At 43.9% G+C, this 20,393-nt stretch overlaps 4 non-coding genes across 4 annotated transcripts; 2 read left to right on the top strand and 2 right to left on the bottom strand.

The window, feature by feature from the left end:
* Positions 1 to 7,846: 7,846 nt before the first annotated feature.
* On the bottom strand, positions 7,847 to 8,061 carry LOC117561796. The gene has a single exon (XR_004571447.1). It is a non-coding gene; the product is annotated as a small nucleolar RNA U3 (small nucleolar RNA).
* A 1,747-nt stretch (positions 8,062 to 9,808) lies between these two features.
* LOC117561792 lies at positions 9,809 to 10,023 on the bottom strand. The gene has a single exon (XR_004571443.1). It is a non-coding gene; the product is annotated as a small nucleolar RNA U3 (small nucleolar RNA).
* Positions 10,024 to 11,028: 1,005 nt separating this feature from the next.
* On the top strand, positions 11,029 to 11,243 carry LOC117561794. The gene has a single exon (XR_004571445.1). It is a non-coding gene; the product is annotated as a small nucleolar RNA U3 (small nucleolar RNA).
* Positions 11,244 to 11,966: 723 nt separating this feature from the next.
* On the top strand, positions 11,967 to 12,181 carry LOC117561795. The gene has a single exon (XR_004571446.1). It is a non-coding gene; the product is annotated as a small nucleolar RNA U3 (small nucleolar RNA).
* The last annotated feature ends 8,212 nt before the right edge of the window (positions 12,182 to 20,393 follow it).

Genomic DNA, 20,393 nt, shown 5'->3' with positions numbered 1-20,393 from the left:
CTTATTTCGAAAAACATATGTATTGAAGTCAATGGAGAGAGAAAGATTATCTTTCGATCCCGTTTGAATTGTGCCACGAATTACACATATGATGTTTGTCAATTTAAAAGATAATTTTGCAAGTAAAAAAAAAAAAAAAGTGTCGTAAAACTGTGAAGTAACACATTTGTTTGTGTGAAATGCTCAATGAACTACATCTCTGGTCTCGCAGAACAACACACGCCACCAAGATGGCTGTCACTACTGTCTTGTCAACAAAACGATTGACTACCCTCACTATCACCACAATGAAACACGTCCAGAAGAATGTCATGCAAAGCTGCCTGCCTGCCTTCCTTTGATTCTCTCTGAACTGCCTAGTCTTTTTAATGTTTAATGTCAACCATTTGTGCAGATAGCATGAAGTAGAAAAGATCGGCGATCGCCGATGCTAGCGTGAGCATTTCTCCCCCGGGCTTAAATGGTGTATTATAGAATTATCACACCGGTGTGACAGTACTCTTCAAAGGGTTCACGAAATATGACTACTACTCTTACTGTTTAACATTTTGGATTACTTAATGTTACTTCATGTTAAGGCTAATACAAATTACACGGCTGTAATGCTAACTAACGTGCTTGCTACTAGCTAGGTAGCTAACTTGATCCAGCCACTCCTGGTCCTTTCATCAGACGGGAAGCGAAATAACGAGCAAGACTCATTGCTGGTATGATAACAACCTGGTACTAAGCACACAGGCATCTTGTTAAAGTTATCTTATCTTAGCTATCTCTTATTTAATGGAGGAAAACAATTGTGACATCAGTTATGATGATGATGATGATGCATTTTATTTATATAGCGCTTTTCACAACTCAAAGACGCTTTACAGTATGAGGGAGGGTAGACAAACAAGGACAGGCAAACAAGTATGTAAAAAATAAAAAGGCAGTCAAGAGGAAGTTGATTGAGAGGGGGGGGGCTTATGGGTAGACAGAGTTGAAAGGATGTGTTTTGAGGCGGGACTGAAAGACTGTGAGGGACTCAGAGTCACGGAGATCTTGGGGTAGGGAATTCCAGAGCCTAGGAGCTGCCACTGAGAAGGCTCTGTCCCCAAAGCGGCAGAGTGTGGATGTGGGAATGGATATGAGTCCGGCTGCGGTGGATCTGAGGGACCGTGGGGGTTGATAAGGAGTGAGAAGGTTTGTGAGATAAGGGGGGGCCAGATGGTGGAGTGCTTTGTAGGTGAGGACCAGAATTTTGTAGTTGATGCGATGGGAGACAGGAAGCCAGTGGAGGTCTTTGAGGACTGGGGTGATGTGATGCCATGATTTGGTATGCGTGAGGAGACGTGCAGCTGCATTTTGAACCCGTTGGAGTCTGTTGAGGGATGTAGTGCTGATCCCATAAAGAAGTGAGTTGCAGTAGTCAAGGCGGGAGGAAATTAAGGCATGGATTAGTCGTTCGGCTGCGGGGCGGGTGAGAGAGGGTAGGATTTTTGCAATATTGCGGAGGTGGAAAAATGAGGTTTTGACTGTTTGGCGGATGTGAGGTTCGAGGGAGAGGGTGGGGTCAAAGATTACGCCAAGGTTGCGTGCCTGATTGGAGGGGGAAACAATGGTGCCATCGATGGTGAGAGTTATGTTAGTGACCTTGCTGAGGGTGGATTTGGAGCCGATTAGGAGGAGTTCTGTTTTGTTGCTGTTCAGTTTGAGGAGGTTATGTTGCATCCAAGTTTTAATAGCTGTCCGACAGGAATCGATGTGGGTAAGGGGTGGGTTATGGAGGGATTTGGTGCTGAGGTAGATCTGAGTGTCATCAGCATAGCAGTGGAAGTCGAGGTTGAAGTGGCGGAGTATCTGACCGAGGGGGAGGATGTAAATGATGAAGAGGAGGGGGCCAAGTACTGATCCTTGAGGAACGCCTTGGGTGACTGAAGCTGTGGCAGAGGAGTGGTTTGGGAGGGAGATGAAGTGGGATCGTTCAGTGAGGTAGGACTGGAGCCATCTGAGTGCAATACCTTCAATACCAATGTCCCTGAGTCGGGTGAGCAGGATGTTGTGGCTCACGGTATCGAAGGCTGCACTCAGGTCGAGGAGGATGAGAATATTGAGGGAACCAGTGTCAGCAGAGGTGAGGAGGTCATTGAGGACTTTGACGAGTGCAGTTTCTGTACTGTGGTGAGGACGAAATCCAGACTGAAGGGGTTCATAAAGCTGGTTGGTTTGGAGATGGCAGTGAATTTGTTTGGCTACAATGCGTTCAAGAGTTTTTGAGAGGAATGGTAGGTTGGAGATGGGGCGGTAATTAGTGAGGGAGGAGGGATCAAGACCAGGTTTTTTGAGGATTGGAGTAACGGCAGCAGTTTTGAAAGCAGAGGGGACGGTTCCATGGGACAGCGAGGAGTTGAAAAGGTTAGCAAGATAGGGGCAGAGGACGGGGAGGTAGGACTTCAGGAGAGGAGTGGGTAGAGGGTCAAGGGAGCAGGTTGTGGGATTTGAGGAACCGATCAGATGGACTATTTCAAGTGGGGTAACCAGGTTGAACTGGGAGAGGCGGCGCTGGGGAGGAGGAGTCAGGAGGTCAAGGGAGATGGGGGGAGAAATGGTAGCGGTGGAGGTTGGGGGAGATGCTTGTATATCAGATGGAGCTGAGAAGGAGTGGTTAATGGCGTTCATTTTGTCTGCGAAAAACTGGAGGAATGAGCTGCAAGTAGCGGAAGTAGAAGTAGGGAGGTTATCAGCACATGCTTTGAAGAGCTTGTTAACTGTGGAGAAGAGGGTCCTGGGGTTACGGGAGGGGTCAGTGAAGATGTTGGAGAGGTAGGCAGATTTAGCGGCAATAAGAGCATCTTTGTATGCATTGAGATGGATTTTGTAGCTTATGTAATGGACTGTGAGGGATGATTTCTTTGAAAGACGTTCAAGTTGGCGGCCTCGCTGCTTCATTTTACGCAGTGCGGGTGTGAACCAGGGTGAGGAGGTCTTGAAAGTAACAGTTTTATTTTTGAGGGGGGCTAAAGTGTTGAGGGAGGTGAGTAGGGTGGAGTTGAGGTGGTTGAGCAGATCATCAGGTGAGCTGAGGGTTGCGTCCAGGGGGAGATTAGACGATAGCAGTTCGGAGAGATGGTTATGGTCAAGGGAGTGTAGATTACGGAAGGTGAAAGTGGAGCTGTTGGCAGCCGTCAGACAGGATGAGAGGTCAGTTGCAGGCTGTCCTTTACAGCAGATGGGGGGACCGGCAGGAGCGGGAGGATTAAAGAACCGGAGTCAGGGCCCACGGGGAGGGGCAGGACGAAGAGTGGGGCTGGTTATTTGATGGATGGAGCAGCGTTAGCAGGTGGGCTACAATGGCAGGTGTAGCAGGGTAGAAAACCAAATCGTGCGTCAAAAATGGCAATCGGGTGTAACAAATATGTCCAGATCAGAACACAAAAGCCACAGAATAGTTAGAAAACTATAGCAGTAGAAAGTGGTCAGAAAACTCTTAGATTAACACAAAGATAGACGAGACTTTCGGACAGAGAAGCGGCGAACAGTCAGCGCCAGCGTCCTCTCACGCCGTTAAAGTGAACAGTTATGACATCACTTACGCGACTCTGGGATTTGTGGTCTTTCTAGTTGCGTATTTTTCATATTTTTTAAGATTGACAAACATATGTGTAATTCATGGCACAATTCAAACGGGATTGAAAGATAAGTTTTCTCTCTCCATTGACCGGAAGTAGATCATTATGTTGCAGCTCAGGAGCCGGGTTGTAACATATGGGGGCTCGTTGCTTTGAACCTGGGAACGTTTGATAATGGATGTCCGTTGTGGGGACGGATTTCGCACAGCTGTTGTCGCTGAGTGCGGCTGATTTTTTGAGAGTAGCGTTACGGGGGTAAGTGTTTTGCAGTTTTGATTGCAGGGGGAATGTGTGGCAGCGAGTATGAACACAGTCATGTTAGTTACCGTGGTTTCTGTCCCTGTTAGGTTTAGTATGGACTTCCTTGGAGGTCGTAGGGGGGGCTGTTAGTGTGGTGTGAAAGTGGTTAGAGCTATTAGCTTGGGAGCACGCAGAGGCTGTAGGTGGAGTTGCCGGTTTGCTGGTCACTTCGCCGAGCTTACGGTATTAAGTGCGTAAGTAGCCGCCGTAACTAGCACCTGAAGACTAGTTGGGGAGTTTAGCTAGTTTCTGTGAGGCAGTTAGAGGGACAGGCCGCGGTAGATGTATTGTATTGGTGTGAAGAGGATCCTGTTGGGTAGTTAACAGTGTTCCGGATGGAACTCCTTTCTTTATGGGGGGGAGTGTGACGACCCCTCCACACCACTAGGCGTTCCGTGGTCTCTCTGTTACAGGATCCGGTGCTGTGGGGCCGGCAATGCCAGCCTCGGGGACCTGTTGCTGGTTCATTGGAGTTATTTGTTTATTAAGAATAAACTATTGTGTTATTCTTACCCCTCGTCTCACCTCCCTGCTTTTTGTTGCAGCCCAGGAGCCGGGTTGTAACACAGGTTACAGGTCACAGGTTACAGGTCGCAGGTTCATCATCACTCAGTACTCCACTCCCTAACTCACACACACTAACAGGGTCAACGTCACAACTTCCCAGCCCTCCCCCTCTACTCCTCCAACCACAGGCCCACACACCGACCAGCATTATTTTGCAGCTCAGTGATTAGCAGAGAGACGGGGGATGCTTGAGTGACACACCCAGCACCCTATACAGGGTCGCTACACTACCCCCCTACATTACATTACATTGCATTTAGCTGACGCTTTTATCCAAAGCGACTTACAATAAGTGCATTCGACCAACAAGATACACACTTGAAGAAAACAGAATCATATAAGTACATCAGGTTTCATAGAGCTAAAACATTTCAAGTGCTACTCAACAGGTTTTAGATAAGTCAGCCCTTTATTATTATATAAGTGCTTTTTTAGCAATTCTTTGTTAGTAATTCTATCGATCGAAGTGGAGTCGAAAGAGATGAGTTTTCAGTCTCCCCCGGAAGATGTGCAAGCTATCTGCTGACCTGATTTCAATGGGGAGCTCATTCCACCATTTTGGAGCCAGGATAGCAAACCCACGTGTTTTTGCTGATGGGAACTTGGGTCCCCCTCGCAGTGCGGGTGCAGCGAGCTGTTTGGCTGATGCAGAGCGGAGTGCACGTGCTGGGGTGTACAGTTTAACCATGTCCTGGATGTAGGAAGGGCCAGATCCATTCGCAGCATGGTACGCAAGTACCATTGTCTTGAAGTGGATTCTAGCAGTTACCGGAAGCCAGTAAAGGGAGCGGAGGAGCGGCGTGGTGTGGGAAAAAGTTCACGAGGAACAAATAAAACCTAGAACAAAAACCTGTAGTTGAACTAGGAAGGTCTGGGTGGACTACCATCCCTTCCAGTGAGACCAGGGCACATTCTTGCCCTCTACAGGAACCGAGGGGTCTCACTACTAACTTTATCTACCACACAAAGTCTCTGAACCGACTCGGGGGTCGTGTCTGCCTTCTCGGCAGGGGGGTCAGGGGAACAGGGGGTGCCGGTTCTGGTCCAGGCGGGGAAAAGGGGAAGAAAGTGGGGGGGGACTCAGTCACTGACGGGGGGCTGCTGCTCTGCTCGCCGGGGGACCTGGGTGGGGGTTTCAAGGGGGAGGCTGTGGACCCCGGTGTCCCTTGGGCATGTGGAGAAGCGACTCCTCTGTAAGGGGCCAACCTGTCTCTGTGAAGCACAACTTGTGAAGCACCCTGTAGACAACTTCCCCCACCATCTCCAGTACTCTGTAGGGACCAACCCACTGGCTGTCAAGTTTTGGGCACCGGCCTTTTTTTTCGTTGTGGGCTGTAGACCCAGACCAGCTCCCCGGCCCGGAAGTGCTGCCCTCTTGTCCTGGTAGCATAGTTCAGTTTCTGTCTCACACCAGCACTTTTCTGCTGATCGCGGGCAAAGGCGTGAGCGGAATCAAGGCGGTCCTGAAGTCTCCTGGCGTAATCTGGAGGAGTGTCCAGGCAATCCGGCGGCTGACCAAACCCCAAAACGGCAGGGGTGCGAAGCAGGAGAACAGGCTGAGGACTCCTGGACTGCAGAGCGACATGCCATGAGCACAAGGGGCAGATGCTCGTCCCAGTCACGCTGGTGCTGAGACGTGAGGATGGCCAGCTGCTGGCCCATGGTGTGATGGAATCTCTCGACTAGTCCGTCGCTCTGAGGCCGCAAGGGGGAGGTGCATGTTTTGTGCATGCCCAGTTGTGTGCACTTGGAGGTGAACACCCGGGACTTGAAGTTCCTCCCCTGGTCACTATGCAGGGACTCCGGCACTCCAAACCGGTTGAACATGCCGGCCACCAGGGCATCTGCGACTGTCACTGCTTCCTGATCAGGGAGGGCATACGCCTCTGGCCATTTTGTGAAATAGTCTAGCGGTTACCCCTGTTTGACAGAAGTAGCATTCCCACCACATCAACTGCTACTCTCTCAATTGGGACCCCCACGGTAAACTGTTGCAGCAGAGCATGGGAACGACCAGCGGGGCCCTTACGAGCCATACAAGGGTCACAGCGGCGACAGAAGTCTTCGACATCCCTCCGGCACTGCCCCCAGTAGCAGCCCTGGCGAAGGCGGCGGAGAGTCTTAGTGACGCCAAAGTGCCCAGAGCCTGCCGTTCCATGCATGGCCTTGAGTACAGCCTCTGCAGACCCTTCGGGACCACCACCTGCCATCTCGTCTCCCCCGTTACTGGCTCCTTCTACGCACGCTGTAGTACGCCCTGACACAGGCGCAGAGCCTCAAACTGAGACCACAGCCCCTTGGTTGCTTTGGAGAACACTGCCACTTCCTCCCACAGTGGCCACTGCTGCGCCTCGACCCACTGCAGTACAGGCTGTAGGTCTGTGTCCAGCTCTTGCTGTTGCTTCCACTCTGCCACGTCCACTGTCTGGAGCTCCCGGCAAATAACCTCTTCAACTTGTTGAGCTGCAGCACAGACGGTGTCCTCCTCCAGCAGCTCCTTTTCACGGGTCTCTCTCCTCTCACAGTAGTGGCATTCGCCGGTGGCACACGGGCGGCGGCAGAGAGCGTCTGCATTGGTGTGACTTACCCCAGCCCGGTGCTCCACCCTGAAGTCGAAAGCTTGGAGCTCTTCTAACCACCTGGCGACCTGCCCTTCTGGCTCCTTGAATGTCATGAGCCACTGTAGTGCAGAGTGATCAGTCCTCACCGTGAACGCCTGGCCACACAGGTAGTATTTAAAGTGCCTGATGGAAAGCACCACTGCCAAGAGTTCACTGCGAGTGACACAGTATCGTCGCTCTGCTTTGTTGAAAGCCCGGCTGAAGTATGCCACCACCCGCTCCCCCTCTGGTGTAGTCTGGTAGAGCACTCCGCCTACACCCACGCAGCTAGCGTCTGTGTCCAGGGTGAATGGCAGACTGGGGTTGGCTGGGGCGAGAACCGGGGCCTCACTCAAGGCACGCCGAAGGCTGTCAAACCCTGCTTGACATTGCTCAGACCAAAGGAAATCACTGTCCTTCTGTAGCAGCTGGAACAGGGGTGCAGCAGTGCAAGCGAAACCTCGTACAAACTTCCTGGTCTTTAAAGTTGAACATTTGGACAAACAAAAGGCGTACTGACTATGTGTGCTGTGGAGTCTGGAGCTCAAACAATGACTTTTCCTCACAACACTGTTTAAGTGTACCTGTTTTCTAGAATAAGGGCTGTGTTAAGTCAAAGACCAAATCACTAGCGACAACGAGGGATCCCACTGACTGGATTAAATCATGTCTGATGAAAATGTTACGAGCGGACAAAATATTTGAACCTATTGAGACATAAAACATGTCACAGTATTTACATATTTAAGAAGTTTTTATATTGTACTGACTACCACTCTGATCATATCCCCTTCCTCAATACTCCAGAAGAAGCAAAGAACGATCATCAATGACAGAGAGCATATGAACTGAATCATTACTCTGTGTCCGCTTCACGCTCAGAAGGGAATATCACGTCTCATCATCGTGGGTAGCGAGACCAATCACTTTAGAAACACATTTCTCAAGTCAGAAACTATAGAAATTATCCCTGAAAGTATAGTCTTAGTTTGTTGAAGGGTGAAAACGGCATCTCATTCACAGGAAACGTACTATCACTGAGGGTTCCTGCCTAACAATAATAAACGTGTTCATTTCGTCAAGTCATGTGATTGATGTTATTGACAGCAATGCAAGTTAGCTTGTGGCAAAGCATCAATTATCCTTATGATAAACAGTAAGACCTTTAACGTAAGTTAAACTCTGCCTGTATCAGATTCAAGTTAAAGCCCAGAAATAGTGACCTCTATAGGTGAACACAGCAAATAGCTGCAGGGAAAAACAAGCACAGTTCATTCCGCAGCTGCTGAGGACACAGCAACGAGGTGAAATTGACCATGGGCCCTTCTCACTTCTCTTATTTTTCATTTCCTCGCTTCTCGGTCTCGGTCTCACCGGAAGTTGATTTGTCTGCGCCATCTTGAGTAGCGTCCCAATGGCCTTATTTCTGCCGGAGGAGCGAGAATGGAGGAGCGATAATCGAGGAACCACCAGACCATCCTTCGATGAAATCCTCAGACACTCGCCCCGCCCCCTTACTGTGTATCGCTCACTGATTGGACGATGCAGCGCATGCACTGATCTGATGCTTCTTGACATGAGAGCAGTTTCCCAGCGGAGTGAAGAAAATACATGAACCTCACGGGAGTCACTCCTCAGTTTATACCGTGTTTTGTTTCAATTAATGTTTCATTTAGTTACAAATATGTGATATATCTGAACAACAAAGTGGTCAAAAATCATTTTATTCATTTATTTGAAACATTTTCATGATCGCTTTTTTCGTTTTACATTTTCATTTATTGTCATTTCCATTCAGTCAGTCATTAAGTGCTATTAAAATGTTAATGTGCTACATATCCACACAAACAAACAAAGTGTGCAATCCAATGAATGTTAATCTAACTGGGTTTTGATAGATAATCTCTTTTTCTTCTCTCAATTATTTTATTTCTATTGTGCACTCTAATCAATATTAATCCAACTAATGTTCGTTTATACATTTTAAGAATGGCGTTTATCTTTTTTGAGAATGAGTTCTTATTTGATTTTATTTATTGGGGTCTACAACAGATGATACATATGTTTTTGTCAGTAAATGTGTACTAACAGAGGCGGGGGTGTTTGTGAACATATAACGGGGACAGAGCTGCTGTCAGACGAACAACTGTGCGGCGTCATCAAACGGACGTCGCTTCACGCGACGCTCCGGAGGAAAGGACGTCCCATTGCTCTTAAAACTCATTTCCCTGCTTCTCGTGGTTTCCTTGCGTCTCTCCATGCTTCCCTGGTGGGAGGGACTAGTCGCAGGGAAACGACGCAAGTGAGGGACGCAAGGAATCCATTTAACCGAAGTGAGAAGGACCCTCTGACTTGAACAACACTGATTTTAGCCTGGATCAAAACTTAAATTACAGCTAAAACACTGGCTTTAAACAGAGCTGACAGAGCTTTAAAGTTGAACATTTGGACAAACAAAAGGCGTACTGACTATGTGTGCTGTGGAGTCTGGAGCTCAAACAATGACTTTTCCTCACAACACTGTTTAAGTGTACCTGTTTTCTAGAATAAGGGCTGCATTAAGTCAAAGACCAAATCACTAGCGACAACGAGGGCTCCCACTGACTGGATTAAATAATGTCTGATGAAAATGTTACGAGCTGACGAAATATGTGAACCTATCGAGACATAAAACATGTCACAGTATTTTAGCATGTTGCACCTATAAGTTTTTATATTGTACTGATACTGACTACCACTCTGATCATATCCCCTTCCTCAATACTCCCGAAGAAGCAAAGAACGATCATCAATGACAGAGAGCATATGAACTGAATCATTACTCTGTGTCCGCTTCACGCTCAGAAGGGAATATCACGTCTCATCATCGTGGGTAGCGAGACCAATCACTTTAGAAACACATTTCTCAAGTCAGAAACTATAGAAATGATCCCTGAAAGTATAGTCTTAGTTTGTTGAAGGGTGAAAACTGCATCTCATTCACAGGAAACGTACTATCACTGAGGGTTCCTGCCTAACAATAATAAACGTGTCCATTTCGTCAAGTCATGTGATTGATGTTATTAACAGCAATGCAAGTTAGCTTGTGGCAAAGCATCAATTATCCTTATGATAAACAGTAAGACCTTTAACGTAAGTTAAACTATGCCTGTATCAGATTCAAGTTAAAGCCCAGAAACAGTGACCTCTATAGGTGAACACAGCAAATAGCTGCAGGGAAAAACAAGCACAGTTCATTCCGCAGCTGCTGAGGACACAGCAACGAGGTGAAATTGACCATGTGACTCTGACTTGAACAACACTGATTTTAGCCTGTATCAAAACTTAAATTACAGCTAAAATACTGGCTTTAAACAGAGCTGACAGAGCTTTAAAGGGATAGTGGAAATGGAACCTCAAATAGTTTCGTTTTAACTTATATACAAGCATAATTACGTACCAAAACAATCACACCTGATTAAAAATATATAATAATTGCCTTACGCATGTTAGAAGCACTTTATTGCAGCTTCCCCGAAGTTTTTTAGAAACGAAATGTTCGACTCAGCCAAACCGGAAGTGACGAAAACTTAGGAAGACGATACGATAACAAACCATGGTGTCTATGCAGAATGAACGTGGAAGGGCAAATATACCAGACAAAGAAGAAGGATTGTACAAGGTATCCAGTGATGATAGCGAGTCAGAAACATCCTCTCGGCTTTCCTACGAAAATGTCGTTTTAGGAACTGAATCTGAATCCGGTTCAGTAAGCGACGATGGTGACAATATTGAGCCAGACGATGGACCATTACGTCCTTATTTGTTCGAGCCCACAAGCTAACTTGCATTGCTGTTAATAACATCAATCACATGACTTGACGAAATGGACACGTTTATTATTGTTAGGCAGGACCCCTCAGTGATAGTACGTTTCCTGTGAATGAGATTCAGTTTTCACCCTTCAACAAACTAAGACTATACTTTCAGGGATAATTTCTATAGTTTCTGACTTGAGAAATGTGTTTCTAAAGTGATTGGTCTCGCTACCCACGATGATGAGAAGTGATATTCCCTTCTGAGCGTGAAGCGGACACAGAGTAATGATTCAGTTCATATGCTCTCTGTCATTGATGATCGTTCTTTGCTTCTTCGGGAGTATTGAGGAAGGGAATATGATCAGAGTGGTAGTCAGTATCAGTACAATATAAAAACTTCTTAAATAGGTAAATACTGTGACATGTTTTATGTCTCGATAGGTTCAAATATTTCGTCAGCTCGTAAAATTTTCATCAAACATTATTTAATCCAGTTAGCGGGAGCCCTCGTTGTCGCTAGTGATTTGGTCTTTGACTTAACGCAGCCCTTATTCTAGAAAACAGGTAGCCTACACTTAAACAGTGTTGTGAGGAAAAGTCATTGTTTGAGCTCCAGACTCCACAGCACACATAGTCAGTACGCCTTTTGTTTGTCCAAATGTTCAACTTTAAAGCTCTGTCAGCTCTGTTTAAAGCCAGTGTTTTAGCTGTAATTTAAGTTTTGATACAGGCTAAAATCAGTGTTGTTCAAGTCAGAGTCACATGGTCAATTTCACCTCGTTGCTGTGTCCTCAGCAGCTGCGGAATGAACTGTGATTGTTTCTCCCTGCAGCTATTTGCTGTGTTCACCTATAGAGGTCACTGTTTCTGGGCTTTAACTTGAATCTGATACAGGCATAGTTTAACTTACGTTAAAGGTCTTACTGTTTATCATAAGGATAATTGATGCTTTGCCACAAGCTAACTTGCATTGCTGTTAATAACATCAATCACATGACTTGACGAAATGGACACGTTTATTATTGTTAGGCAGGAACCCTCAGTGATAGTACGTTTCCTGTGAATGAGATGCCGTTTTCATCCTTCAACAAACTAAGACTATACTTTCAGGGATCATTTCTATAGTTTCTGACTTGAGAAATGTGTTTCTAAAGTGATTGGTCTCGCTACCCACGATGATGAGAAGTGATATTCCCTTCTGAGCGTGAAGCGGACACAGAGTAATGATTCAGTTCATATGCTCTCTGTCATTGATGATCGTTCTTTGCTTCTTCGGGAGTATTGAGGAAGAGGATATGATCAGAGTGGTAGTCAGTATCAGTACAATATAAAAACTTCTTAAATAGGTAAATACTGTGACATGTTTTATGTCTCGATAGGTTCAAATATTTCGTCAGCTCGTAACATTTTCATCTGACATTATTTAATCCAGTCAGCGGGAGCCCTCGTTGTCGCTAGTGATTTGGTCTTTGACTTAACGCAGCCCTCATTCTAGAAAACAGGTACACTTAAACAGTGTTGTGAGGAAAAGTCATTGTTTGAGCTCCAGACTCCACAGCACACATAGTCAGTACGCCTTTTGTTTGTCCAAATGTTCAACTTTAAAGCTCTGTCAGCTCTGTTTAAAGCCAGTGTTTTAGCTGTAATTTAAGTTTTGATACAGGCTAAAATCAGTGTTGTTCAAGTCAGAGTCACATGGTCAATTTCACCTCGTTGCTGTGTCCTCAGCAGCTGCGGAATGAACTGTGCTTGTTTTTCCCTGCAGCTATTTGCTGTGTTCACCTATAGAGGTCACTGTTTCTGGGCTTTAACTTGAATCTGATACAGGCATAGTTTAACTTATGTTAAAGGTCTTACTGTTTATCATAAGTGTAGAGGAAACTTCTGTGTAGCTATGCAGTGGGAGTCACCGACTCAGGAAGGAGACACGGTAGGAGCAGTAGCTTTGATGTTAAACACATGATGGTTTATTTGGAGTTACGGCCGGAGGATTCACATCACAAGTCCAAGAGTCAGAGGTTCTGACTTCACGGTAGAGTTGCCACGTCAATTCTGGGGAGCCTCTCTCTTGCCAGCCCATCTAACTGGTTTCGCAGAGAGTAAACAACATATTTGAGAAGATAGCCTAAACAGTGTGGGAACACTGAGCTACTTGCGTCGGACACTTATTGTAAGAGAATATTTTCATCTGATCTGTTTATAGAGTCTTTTATGGTTCCTTAGAGTCTGTGATACTGCAAACATCTGCTTGTAGTCAGTCAGAGACTTCTCTGTAGGTTGAGGTCACAGGTCAAACGCTTCTCCTATGTCCGAGGGTTGACCTAGCAGCATCTCTTTGAGACAAGCAGACCATTGTCTCGCATCGGCTATTGATTATACGCGGGCTTTCTGGAAGCCCGCCTCTCCTCGTGTTGGTTAGATGTTTTGTGTCTTTTGGTTCAGAGATTACCTTGGTGGAGCACAAGGACAGTGTGAAACTAGGATGATTTCCCGGCCGTATGTAATTGTCTGTCTCTCAATAAATATCAGTGTATTGACAGGCGAATCCAGTTTCCCTCATTTGATGATGCGCTCAACATTGCTGCAAAGAAGTTTTAACTTCACAATTGGCGTCGCGAACGGTTACCAACAAATCGTCGAGCTGGTGAGTGTAATTTCAAATCTATATTTTGACATTGCCTCGCCAGACTCTGTGATTGACGGTATAAAATTACCTGTGGAACAGATAGATGCAATATTTTTGGTTTCCTCTGTGTGTGTGCACGGCAAACATTCGGAGAGACCTTAAAGAGGGCATCAGTAATGTGGAACTTCGGTTTAAAAGCAATGTAAAGATTTGTACTGAAACGAATCGCCGAATTCTGGAGATTTCAACGGTTTAACTAGTTAAATCAACTCGCCTCGAAATCACCCTGTTGCTGCTGCAGGAAGAGGGTGTGGGTAATTCCCCCCCCCCCCCCTGTGGGGAGCAGCACACGAAACAAAGCATAGTGTCGTATTATTTTTAAATCGCACCATTATGAGTTTTGGAACTAAACAGAACTCTTATTAACGGGAAACGTGATACGAAATATTACGTCACGCTGTGTTTCATAAACTGAGGGGTTGTTGAATTTGGCTGTTGTTAAAATAAAGGGTACTGAATTCATTAAAAGTCTCTGCCTCTCCGGATCGGGGAGGGCAGAGCACCACTAAATTAGCATAGTGGTTGTTGATTGAGAATAATGTGGTTATTACTCTTCAGCAGATTCCGTTCTTAGAATTAATTTAATTAATTAATATCTCTGCTCTCGGTCGGTTGAGCAGTTTTACCACTACATTTGCATAGTGGTTTTGATTGAGAATAAGGTAGTTTATTGCTCATCAACTGAATTAATGTTTAACAACACAGACTTGTATTTTCTGTTAATCACACCATAAGCTCAAGAACTAAATTGAGCTATTAAATGGGAAGGGTGGTGGCAGAATATTACATTCACACTGTGTTTAATAAACTTACGGATTATTGAATTGGATTTTGTTTAAAAAAATAAAAAAATAAAAAAATAAAATAAAAATAAAAAACAATAAGTAAAAATAAGTACTGATATTTCCCTACCCCCGCTGAAGTTTCCCTAATTCGGATTAAAATTAAACTGGATGAGTTTAGCTGTCACCTGATATTTGTTGCGGGTTCGTGTTTGTTTGTATAATTGTTTCGTGTTTGTTTGTATACCTGCCGTCTTGTGCATGTTTTTTAACAACTAATAATTAATCAGTCCACAGCCAAGGTAAAATGTATCTAAATTTCCGCAAAAGGAAAATACATTTAAAAAAAAAAAAAAGCCTCTGTTTTACACCCGGGAACCTCAGAGGCATAACTGCGGGTCATCTGTCTGCTCAAATAGGTCAATGTTGTATTATTTGTTTCATTTATTCTTAATCTATGTATTGTATGGTAATAATGAAAATAAAATAACCTAATGTATTGAACACATTCCGAAACAAAGCAGATAAGACAAGACTTAAACACAATGGTGATTGAACCTTTTTGCACGATTGATGCAAAATGAAAACTTTGTCATTATCTGTTTCCAACTGGCCACTGGAATCAGATAATGGATATGAGTTGAACTTCAATTACAGTTTTAAATATAGTTCAACATCCTTTTCTATACTCTGCTTGGTGCTGCAGAAGAAGAAAATAAAATAAAACGCAAGACACGGGGTCAGAGACAGGCGTGACCTCTGGAAGGAGAAGATAATCTGAAGCAGACCACAGCGCAACCCATTGGGGGTTTTATGACCACAGCACAAAGAGGAACATCTAATTGCAGCAGTCAGTTTATAATTTTGCCAGTACTGTTGATACTGGTACTTTATTTGAGTATCTAAAATGTTTTGCTGCTTTATTTTTCTACTCCACTACAGTTCAGTGGTAAATGGTGTACTTTTACTCCACTACATGTATTTAATACCTTTAGTTACTTTCAGATGTGGATGAATGATGTGAAATCTAATCAAGTGTTTAATCAGACTTTAGTTCCACCTGGAGTGAATCCACCAGCTACCGTATGCAGTATACAAAGTCATTCAAACTAGCTGCACCTTTACCAGCTTTGAGAACACTTTCATGATCAATCATTATAAAACATATCATATATAGTATTCTGGAATAAACCAATCTGCACAACGACTACTTTTACTGTCGCTATTTTCACTATATTTTGATGACAATACTTTTATACTTTTACTTGAGTAACATTTTGAATGCAGTACTTTTACTGTAACTTAGTATTCCTACACTCTGGTACTTCTACTTGTACTCAAGAACAAGATCTGAGTACCTAAGCTAACGTTAGCCAGAAACCTTCCATTTTGACACAAAGAACAATGGGGTAATTTCAAAGTAATTCGAAGTAATTCACACAGCCTCTTCCCTATGGGAGGAGCAGCAGGTTCAGCTTCATTTAAATATGTCGTGCAGTAATAGATGGATTTATTTTTTTCATCTCAAGAGAGAATGTGTATTTTATGTTAGTATTTCAAAAATCTCCTGGGGGAGAATCCCCCCAGACCCCCTGCGGGGGTTGGGTTTTCAGCATGTGAACTCTTTCACTTGTGAGGAAATGGCAGGATTGGCTCCAGGTCGCCTTTTTATTTACTACAAGACAAATGTTTTTATTTTATTTTAATTTCATACAGTTCAATTTGGATTGAGACAGGGAAATATTCTAAACCTCACGCGTGGCGTTTCACTGACAAGGGGGCGATATAGCGTGTATGTAATTACATTTCAAATACTGATTTGAGCCCCACCACTGTATGGGTTAGCCCTACCATAGATTATCTAACACAAATACTCGGGAGCCGATAAGTCAATAAATTGCTTTTCGCGACAGGCACACAATAAAACAGTGGAAACAAACATGTGTTTGACTTTCATTATTTAATGAAACTGTGTGCCCTTTATAGTCTGTGTCCAATATTGTGTATTTGTATATATATATTATATATATATATCCTAAATATATGCTAAGGTCCCGCTACGGACACGATAGCAGTCACTTCGTGCGCATGTGTGTAATTAAACCCATGATATCAAAATCTCACTCCAGCCAGGTACCCAAAGTTAGCAACCCTGTCCATACCCCAATAATATTTTATTGATGACAAGTTTGCATCCCTGCCTGTTATCGTTTTCATCACGGAGCTAAAAAAAATGGTGTATTGATTACTGATCTGTGCAAGTCAAATTTGTTAACTGACTTTGGTTCTAATGTTAATGTTAATTTGATTTCAACCCATAAGTAATTATTTAAATTAACTCAACATTCCACATGATGGATTAGTGTTCCACATTTTTCCCACTAATTTGTTTATGATTAGGCCAATGGTAAAGAGAGACATTTATGACCCTGTGTCCTTTTTGTTAGCACGTGGTTCCATTTTGTCTAATGGCGTTGGACAGCTTCACTAAGAGTCACCCAGTTCTACCCTGCTACAGTCCGGCTGAGTGCAGTCACAGAGATGCTATGGCTGCTCTACATGACATTAATGGTTTGGTCCGAGAATGGACACCATTTCCTGCTCCCAGAGAGAATGACGCTCCTCACACTGAACAATACAGCCATTGACACTGTCTCACGTGGGTCTGCTCCCCCCCACCGAGCCATGAACCGGAAGTTGGAATTCTGCTCTCGGAACTGTCACACCAGCACCAACCCTTGGGTCAGTTAGATGAGACTAACGGCTTCACTTAGGGCATATGGGTCAGAAATATGACTCTCGTAGTGGGTTTTTTTTTTTTTTAAGGCTATTCATACTGCTATGCAGAGTGAAGAGCCCCTACTATTTTAACAAATAGACCTGATGTCAGGGGCCTCTTACTGTCTACTTCTGCATGTATTCACATTATATGGACCATGTTTACACCTGTTGAAACTAGGGCTGCACGGAACTCAGGCTACAATACAACCATTTTGTTCTGCTCTAACGATTCAATTTATAAATTCTACATCAAAATAGTTCGTTTTTATTGTTTCCAATGATAACGTCACCTTAAGTGGAGGAATGCAAACCTGTTTTAAAATGTAAGGTTTTGAATTTCTTTGACATTTCTCAGTAATGACACCCTCAGACGCCCACTATCATTTATGCCAGTGGTTCCCAAACTTTGTTGTGCCCAAGGCACACCAAAGGACAAGTAAAAAAAATCTCAAGGCACACCTATTGTGAAAAGATAGCCCTTATAACACGTGTTATCACTCATATTATGTAAAGTATCTGTAAATGTGCATAATTATTTACTAATGCCAAATAAAATGTGACAAAGACAACTATATTACGAAATATTTCCGAAATTAATTTGAAACGTTATCAAATTAGGCTTCATCAAAGCAGCAACACACTCATTTACACCAGACAGGTCACAAAATAGAAAATGAGGCAAAGGAAACTCAGCAGAAATTCAGCACAGACAACTGTCAATGCAAGGAAGCTGCATTGTCCATGGTCCGGAACTACAAATTATAAATGTATTACTTTAAAAAAAAATGTAATATATTACACTACTTCGTTACTATCTACATAAAGTAACTCGGTACTTTACTCGTTACTTTCCTCGCCGAGCACGTACAAACTGCGCATGCGTGAGTGGCAATAACTTTCCTTACCAGCAGGCGGCGGTAGTCAAGCCCCCAGGTAGTGCGCCGGACTCAGATGAAAATATTCGTGCTGGCCAAACGGCGGTACTACACTTCCGGTTTGGTTGCCAGGCCCGGAAACACTTTTCCCATTGACTTACATGGGGAAAGAGTGGTCTGTAACTCGTTGGATAATTGTTTTAACTAAATAAACTACCCAGTATGAACACTTGTATAGCCCTTATTAAAAAACATTCGTTCCTCAAGTTGTAAAACATTTGCTAATAACGTTATTCTGAGAGTTATTTCCCTCTGCATTATGAACGCGCATCTAATCCACGGGACCGCGCAGCCCGGCACGTTCATGTTACGTGTCCCGACCAATCAGAGCACACTGTGCTCACAGGGAGGGTGCTGGAGCCAGGCTCTGGCTGGAGCTTTTGGAGCTACAACGAGCGTTAAAGGCAGAGAGTGAAATTCAGTGAATACACGTAGTTTACAGAGATGCTGTATGAGGAACCAATGTGAGTTGCGTTTATCTTTACCCATGGATGCACAATGGGAACGGATCCATATCGTCTTACTGCCATCCCACGGAGCTGTAATAATGGATATATTGCACATGTTTGCTGTAATTCATTGTCATATTACATGGGCTGTATGATTGAATCTTGTACCGTAAATGTTGTATTAAATGGAGTTAATATTACCGATATCACTACATCATTACTAGCTAGCCGCTAGCTGCTAACTGCAGCCTCGTTCATATCAAATCCATGGCGGTAGTGTGTATTTGTCATTTAATACAGGCAACAACCGGAAGACAGAGAAGAAGAATAGACTGCGTGATATAAAAATAATGGGCATACCTCCACCCCTCGATAGTTATCGCTGACTCAGCCATGTTTATGCAGCACTGCACGTGGAGATGTGGACGCGCAAGTCGCGCAGATTACGTACATAAACCTACAAAGTACTGATATAGTAAATTGAAAAATAAATGATTATTTTTGTGTAGTTGTATATTGAAAAAATAATGTATGGTTGTCACAAAATCCCACGGCACACCCGGATTTGCCTCACGGCACACCAGTGTGCCGCGGCACACCGTTTGGTAACGGTGGTAACTCAGATGCTTACATGGACTTGTATGTTTTTCCTTCATATCTAACAGAAATAAGAGATAAAGAGATGGGAAAGTGAGTAAAGAGGGATAGGAAGGAGGAGAGATATTTGCGAGTTGCATACTCACTCTGAGTTTTCTCGATTAATAGCTTATATAGACAATACCATGCTTAAATAGACTCCTGAGTTATTATTTCATATGTGACAATATGTAAGAAAAGAGGGGAAGAGTCAAATTATATTAAGAAATTGAGAAATTGATTTCATATTGGAACATTCATTTCTCAAACCTATGTTTTATGGAAGAGGAAATGTACTTCTGATAAACTAATCCTTGATCAAACGGTAAATGGTGAATTAATATAACATTTATAATCATTGAGAAAGGGTTATTCCACAGGGACTAGCTCACATTTAACTTAAAATAACATTTCTCTGCTTTGGACTGATGAGTATATGATTCTTGCATGTTAAATGACTAACACAAACCTTACATTTATAATGTGCATGTCTCAGGAAGGCTCCCAAATCATTCTGAGGGGGCCTATCCTATTTTTGTAATTGAATGATAATGTGCTAATCCATTACCTTGAGTTGTCTGCACTCAGGAAAACATCCCTATCAAGTGTTAACCCAATAACTAGGACAGCTCTGAAGGCCAAGGGTCAGGGAGAGAGGATCACACTCTGCGGCTGCAGAGAGCAACTTATCCACGGGCAAGGAGGTCGTTCGAGATGAGAGGATTCTAATCTTCAACTTTCTGATGAGATGGGATGCTTCTTCATTTTCGCTCGCAGGACGAGCGATGGCTTCATACAAGGTTTCTATGTTTCTTGGAGGAGCAGATGTTTTCATAACCTCTCCCATCACGGGGGGGGCATCTGGATGTGCCACTTGGAATAGGCAGGTGCACTGCTCTCAAGCAGATAGCAGAAGGAATGCAGGCAGATGAGCCTCTGTTTCACTGGGAGATCATAAAGTGCTCACTGAATTGAGCCACAAAAGCAGAGCAATTGGGGGGGATTGAGATATGGCGCTCTGATGAAGAAGAGTTTTGAGCCAATCAGCACCTCAGTGCTAATCTACAGTATCAGGATGCCTTTACACACCAGACATTCTGTGTCATAAAGAGAGGAGGAAAACATGTCTTCTAGCTCTCGTACAAAGATAACATTTGAATTGAATGACCAGATGATTACAGATGTACAATTAATGATTGTTTTTGTATTCCCAATGAACAGATATGTGTTAAATAGTGGTGATAAATATATT

The sequence above is a fragment of the Gymnodraco acuticeps genome, unplaced genomic scaffold, assembly GCF_902827175.1.
Source record: "Gymnodraco acuticeps unplaced genomic scaffold, fGymAcu1.1, whole genome shotgun sequence".
Lineage (NCBI taxonomy): Eukaryota > Metazoa > Chordata > Actinopteri > Perciformes > Bathydraconidae > Gymnodraco > Gymnodraco acuticeps.
The sequence above is the reverse complement of the archived record's forward strand: the minus strand, read 5'-3'. Positions and strand labels throughout refer to the sequence as shown.